The sequence below is a fragment of the Mytilus galloprovincialis genome, chromosome 9 (genome assembly GCF_965363235.1).
Source record: "Mytilus galloprovincialis chromosome 9, xbMytGall1.hap1.1, whole genome shotgun sequence".
NCBI classification, from domain to species: domain Eukaryota; kingdom Metazoa; phylum Mollusca; class Bivalvia; order Mytilida; family Mytilidae; genus Mytilus; species Mytilus galloprovincialis.
In genome coordinates, this window is record NC_134846.1 from 89,954,897 (window position 1) to 89,962,585 (window position 7,689).

Genomic DNA, 7,689 nt, shown 5'->3' on the forward strand with positions numbered 1-7,689 from the left:
TTACATATGGCTGCTGATAATCGAACATAATTGAATTCGACCGATAATCTACAGTCGAATCATGTCTCTACGGGGATCCGTGTTTCCCAATTGTCTTACCTTTTTAGTGTTGAGTGTTTTTTTCTTGTCGTTCTGAGTCTATATATTCTTTCACTTCTTCGTCTTTTTGGAAATGTTGTTTGTGCTGTATTAAGACCCCTCTACCAAGAAGTTTGTTTTCCATGCACACGTATAAAATCTGAGTTTTTTTTTTTATCAAACGCCCACATAGGTTTGAACGTTGCCTTCAATTTGGACTTACTTTTATATATATATGAGTATGTCTGACCCAGCGACAACTCTACGACATATCTTATCCATCGGATCACCAGTGATGGTGATACAAGGCTGAAAACACATTCTGTAAATATAATTCGTCTAAATAACAACTCAACAATGTTAGATCGGTGAATTATATATAGTAAAGTGTCTAGAAAATCAATCTTACAATGTTCTAGTATATCTGATTCTTTACATCCTCCCCGACCTGGAACCTGCTCTGTATATATATATATAAACGCCAAAAACATTGAGACAAAGACATATGTGTTTGATGGTAAAATAGATTACGAAAAAGCAATAAAAAATATAAAGCCATATTGTGTTTACTTAACATTCTTTGTACTGATACAAACTATATGTGTTGTGTTCAAAAGAAACAAACAAAAATACTTATTTTGTATACATAATCGCAATTTAATTGAAGAATATCATGTTTGAGAGTACATCTTATATAATAGTAAGACTACTCACCATGACTTTCAACAAGGTCATGATGATGAAGTATTTATATCTAGCAACACAAAGATAATACTTGAGGTAAAATTCACTTCGAAAAAAATGATTGGAATTACACAAATCTCACAAAAATATTCTAAATCAATAGTATCGTTCAATTACAATCGAATTATGAAACATGCATCCTCTTTTATTTCATAAATGAAATTGCACTTATAAAACTATCGTTATCTGGAACCTCTGTTCCTGTTTTCTATGATACAAAATAGTAACGTTTAGGCTCAAGCCAAGGATTCATTTACGAAAACAACGTACTCAAAATACTTCATACTTGCACGTGAAAGAAAAAGGTGATGAAATTGGTCCATTCCATTCTATTTTGCTTGACCAATTGTTCATATGAAAATGTGTTGTTGTGACTACGAAAACGTTAAGAGGGGAAATGACAAATGTTTTGTATAAAAAAAGCCCCAACACATCCAAAGACATATGTTGACAATCTAATAATAATAATAATACTAATAATAATCTTTATTTCAAGAGGGTATGCTCAATTAGTACAAACACTATTCTCCCTTGAGGCCCTCACACTCCACTCACAATGCAATTCACACAATTTCTTCATAACAAAGATAAACATAAGAAAACATAAATCAAAATTGATACATAGTCATTTAAATAATTATTGGATTTTCAAGTAAAAACTTAAAGCAGTTTGTTTTAAAAGTATTTATGTTTGACATATGTCTTAGTGCTTCTGGTAGTTTATTCCATAAAGTTGGGCCAGAATATGAAAAAGATCTTCTATATGTGTTTGTTCTTGCCTTTGGTATATTAAGTAATTTGGTAGTATTTGATCTAAGTTGCATTCCATTTTTATTTGTAACATAGGAGATTTTGTTAGACAAATATTCTGGGACAGATCCATATAAACATCTATGAACATATAAGGCCTTGTGGTAAATTACACGATCAGGAAATCGAAGCCATGCTAACTTTTTAAACATTGTATTTGATGGGGTATCATAAGGAAGTTCAAGAATAATTCTAGCTGCTCGTTTTTGAAGTTTATCTAATCTATTTGTATTTTGGTCACTGGTGTTTCCCCAAATTGTACAACAGTAATCCAAAATAGGGAGAATATAACCATTAAAGTGAAACTTTCGTGTTTCTAGGGGAGGGATTTTTTTATCCTAGACAAAAGATTTAGTCTGGTACTGATGTTTGTGCACAAAGTGTCAATTTGGGCTGTCCACTCAAGATTTTCATCAATAAAACCCCAAGGAGCTTTTCGCAATTAACATCTCTAATGTGTGAGTTACCAACAGTCAAATTAAGAACATAAAGAAGAATCTAAAATATTTTTAAAACAGTACGTTGTTGTTACTAACGATTAATTTTTTTTTGCCTTTTATATATGCAGAATTGCAATTTAATAAAAAAAATATTTAGAGAGTAAAACTAATATTATTTACATTACACATCATATCTATCAACACGTTCATGGCGATGGTCTCAGAAAAAAACTATATTTAACATTACGAAGATAACACTTGAGGGAGGGGGCGGGAATTGAATACATCAAACATCTTACAAAATCATTGAGTTTCAAAATACCCAAAAAAGTAAAAAAATACAAAGGTACAGATGAGTGTGGCTTTGTGTTGTTAACATACACTATAAGAATATACCATTTTATCAGATCACGGTTTGTGGAAGTAGTCAAGAAGACAATATTATGTTTTTGAAGGGTTGACATGATACATATTATCGTTGTTAGTTTCAACTTCAATATTATTATGCAAGGAAATTTAATAAACAATGATTTCACACATTATTTGTTTTTGGTTTACACTTTATATAGGGCTTATATCTGATATTTTTCCAGTGTACACAATTCTTATTCTACGTATTTCACCTTTATCAAAATTAGGAAATCTCTTTGGTCGTCCCATTTTGTTGTAGGGGTGTTTAGATTAAGTGTCGGGTTGATGTCTATTATTATGCGTTGTCTGCGAGAAACAAGTCATTTTTCCGATGAAGTAACTAAATTCAAAACCAATTTAGATACAGTTAACACATATATTTCATCGAACTGTGTAAATTGATCTTAATGAAAATGACAGTATACACCTACAATTCCTTTCTGTGTTTCCCGTTTCAGTAACACATGACTTTTGTGCGGGAACTTCTTACATTGACAACGCAATAATAATAAATAATAATAAATACTTTATTTAAAGAGGGAAAAATCTGTGAGTACAATACTAATCTCCCCTGATGTCCTTTGAATAATTCAAAATATACAATAATATAATATATACATTTACATATTTACATACTTTTTATGCAAAACAAAACTTTAAGGCGAAAAACATACAGAATCGGTTCATAAACATATTTTTGTAATGTCAGATATACAAGATAATTGTATGGACTTTTATATTATAGATAAATTTCATCTGATAATTACATTTTTTAGTTTAGAAACAAGAAATTATAAAAACTTTTTTTTGAACTGTTGTATCGTTTTCGTCTTTTTGATTTCAACAGGAATACTGCTCAAATGAACTGTACCGGAATATTGAAATGTTTTTTTTCGAAAAATGTATTCTCGGACGTGGTATGAAAAGACAATTATCATCTGATGAACTCAAAGAATATCTTGCATTAACATTTTGGTTATTGTTAAATAATTCAAAAAGATAATCAGGTGCAAGACTATTTACACACTTAAACATTAATACACCTTTGTGATATGTTATTCTTGTTTTTATAATAACAAAAGTTGGTTAAGTGAGGAGGAAGATAGTGTTTTGTAAAACGTGTTTACTCAGAAGAAAGGTTACGTTTCTGTGATATGATTTTTTTGGATTTTGTTTTAATTTGGAAGAGTGGATTTATTGAAAACTTGGATGCTTTCTTTTTCTTTCTATTGTAACAATTGTGTTTGATTTTTTTAGTGTTTCATTATTTGTGATTACTCATTTGATTTGTCTTTGTTCTAATTTCTTATTTCGATCTTTTTAATTTAATTTCATGTTTTATCGTTTTCATTTGAGTTTTTATAGTCCTTATTTTGTTTATGTGACTTGGAAAAAGTTCAGAGGGGCAGTGAAAATGAAAATGAGTTTGTAATAAAGTTTCCCTTTTTACATATAAAAACAATTTACTGTTGTTTCAAAGAAACAAAAGTTTTACTTTTCAATATATATTCGATTAGTTGAATTTTATTCAAAGGAGACTGTACAAAATACTGGAATGTTTCGTCTTATGTGACTTGGAAAAAGTTCAGAGGGGCAGTGAAAATGAAAATGAGTTTGTAATAAAGTTTCCCTTTTGCATAAAAAAAAGCACAAAAACATCCAAAGACATATGTGTTTGATGTTCGGTTAGAGTATCAGAGTACCCAAAAGCGATAAGAAATACATAGCAACACTATTTTTGATTTGACAATCTAAAATATGATAAAACTATATGTTGTTGTTCAAACAAAACAAAATATTTGCTTTTATAAATTTGAATCAAATGCATATCAAAGCATTTCACCTTCTATGTTGATTGAATTTACGTAGTAATTTGTAAAGTTAGCCCTGATCATTTAAAGCATATTTTTTTACTGGTTTTTTAATCTCTCCTATATCAGAACACTTAGTTTAAACGTGTTATGACAAGTTCTCACAATTGAAAAAAAACTGTGGTGTTATTTATCCATCATGTTCTAGTCTTTCAAGCAAATAGGAATGATATTCAGGATTTCTTATATATATATGATTGATATGCATAGTACATGTACGTGTAAAAATTACAATGGCATAAAAAATAAGTCAGGGACAATATTTGTAAACATAAAATCACCCGTGCTGATCCAGGCTTTCGAATCTGCTAAATCTAAAAAAGAGCTGAGTATACATACATATGGTAATTGATTATTATACACTACGTACCTCAATTGAGCACCTACGGTTTCCCCTTGTGTCTACAGGTCCGTGTTTCTCATTTTTCTTTTTGCGTGTTTATTGTTTGTCGTTTTTGTGTCTCTCCTGTCTTATCAATGATTTACCCTTTTCGTGACTAACGCTTCCGCAGTCTTCTCTTCCGGGTAACATATTTGCGCAACAAATGTTGATGCATTACACTATGTACGTTTCATTTATGAAAGACTCATCGAAACATTTAAAAATAAATTAAAACAAAGAAACATTGATGACCAGAGTCAACTTAATTAAAACAATAACAACCAAAACCAAGGAGTAAACAAAGACTCATAAAGCCAAAAGATATTTACAACAACAGTAAAATATAAATAAGAATCAACACGAACTCCACTAAAAACCGTGAGTGAAATCAGGTGCTTCGGAAGGGTAAGCATTTCCTGCACCAAATAAGGCACCCGTCGACTTATTTTTTTGTTCAGTCCGGTAATGATGGGAGGTTATTATGACCAAGAAAGAATATAAGATAAATCAAAGATTTAAGGACCCACACTATAGACAAATTTAGACAAGATCGAACTTCAGTATAGAAAATATGTTTTCTGAGATAACTCCAAAATGTTAGGACAGCAAATTATAGCATAACAAATCAAATCTCAAAGAATAATCCGTAACGCCAGTGTCAAATTAAAGTAGTAGGTCACTATATTAATAATACCATTTTGAAATTAATTATCCACTTATGGTAGTGGGAGTTAAAAACTAATTTTGTTCCCCCTACGCTTTAACGTTACCAATGTCCTATAGGACAGTGCTCTTCTAACACTATCGTAATCTAGAATAATTGTTTCTGTCTTCAAAGATGACCAAAAAAGAGTAAAGGCAAAAGCCTATGATTTGTATTAGAACAAAATGTACTATAAAAACAATTATCAAAAAAGCACCAAAACATCCAAAGAAATACGTATTGCAAAGTTACAGTACCAAAAAAACGATAAAATAACATAGCTGAAATTTTTGGAGTTGCTAAACTTGTACATATAAAAACAATTTACTGTTGTTTCAAAGAAACAAAAGTTTTACTTTTCAATATATATTCGATTAGTTGAATTTAATTCAAAGGAGACTGTCCAAAATACTGGAATGTTTCGTCTTAACGGATCTACACACATGAAACTTTTTCCCAATTCACAACACATATACTATCACCCTGTCACCACTTGCGGCTGCGGTGGCTATACATATATATGGCGATCCGATGGATACATCTGTTGTAGGGTTGTCACTGACTCAGACGTACTTATAAATATAATTATTTTCTGTGACTGTATCTTACATTAATTTGTAGGATCCTTTACTATAGATAATTTAGCTGATCTGTAACAATAACATCTTCATGCCTGATATATCATGTACTGCAGTACGCCGCTAGATTAAAACTGACGTGGAAAGGTAACAAACGGCCAGCGAAAGCTCTTTTTTTGAGAGCCCAGGTGGTCTTGCGAAAGCAAATTTACAGATCTAACATTGTTGGGTTGATGTTTAGACGAGTTATATATATATATATATATATATATCCGTTGTGCAAATCTTTAGACTGATATATATATATATATATATATAAGCTTATAAGCATATAAGTATATAAGCATATGTTTATAAGCTTATATATATAAATATATGCTTATAAGCTTATATGCTTATAACCGCCGCCGCCGCCGCCGCAAGTGGTGATTTTAATATCTATTGATTTTTAAAAAGTCATACTTTGGCTATATTTTCATGAAATTAACCGAACTTCAAAGTCTTCAAAAAATAATTGATGGAGCCAGAACATCTAGAAACCTATGCATTTTATACAGTTCATCAGATATTTGTTTGTTAGAAAAAATAACGAAAACCGTGTGACTTTTATCATGAAGTAATTTATTTTGTGGATAAAAAATCAATATTTCAGAAAAAAATTCAAAATAACAATTCCTCTGAAGAGGTAAACTGTGAATTGTTTTCATAACACTATACATCATGTACAATCAAATATGAAAAAAGTACTGATGAGACAATGCTAAGAAGGTAATCATATATCATGTTTTCCACTTTTAATAAGATTTAAGGATGTTGCTTATCAATTTTTTGTTGGATTTTCGGAAAAAAGTTGTCTTCAGAATGCTTTATTGCATAGAAATGAAACTTTTCCACTATTCAATTGTTTCATTGGGACAAAAAAAAACTACTTTTGCAATAAGTCACAGAAAGCTAATTCAAGATACATAATTTTTATAACAAATCATTTAATTTTGCAAAATCTGTTCTATGGCTTCAAAGAAGTTGCTCTGACAAACTGCATGTTGAATAACTTTTTATACTTTCTAAGAGCTATATATCTCCAAAGAATATCATTGGATCAAAATTTTCGGATAATATGCACAACTGTGTCCTAACTAACAACTAGGTTTCATGAAATTCTCTTGAGTTGTTTCAGGAGTTTAGCAGAGTTTCAGAAGTTGAGCTGACAAACTGTTTCAGTGGCAGACTTATGGAATTTTCAAAAAGCTTAAACTCAAAAGAAACTCAGGGGTTTGAAATTACCCTATTATATGCACATATCTTTATTCTGTTGTTATTACCGTCAACGTTTCGTGAAATTCTGTTACATAGTTTCAGAGGGGATTTATTTTTTCATTTTATCTTTATTGAGAACCATGCATAATTGGGATGGACAAAAGACAACTATACAAAAAAATAAATCTTCTCCAAAACTTCATTTAAAAGGGATAATGAACAATTTTTCAACCCTTTTCATATTTTTGTTGAGTATAAACACCCCCATTAACTCAAACATAAGTCCATACATCTTATATAAAAAAACAATAAAATAAGAAATGTGTCAATGTATTTGAAGAATGTTTTGGCGAACTTCATTTTCCTCAATGGATGACAAAACAGCAGCCAAGTCTTCATCATTCAAATTGTCCTG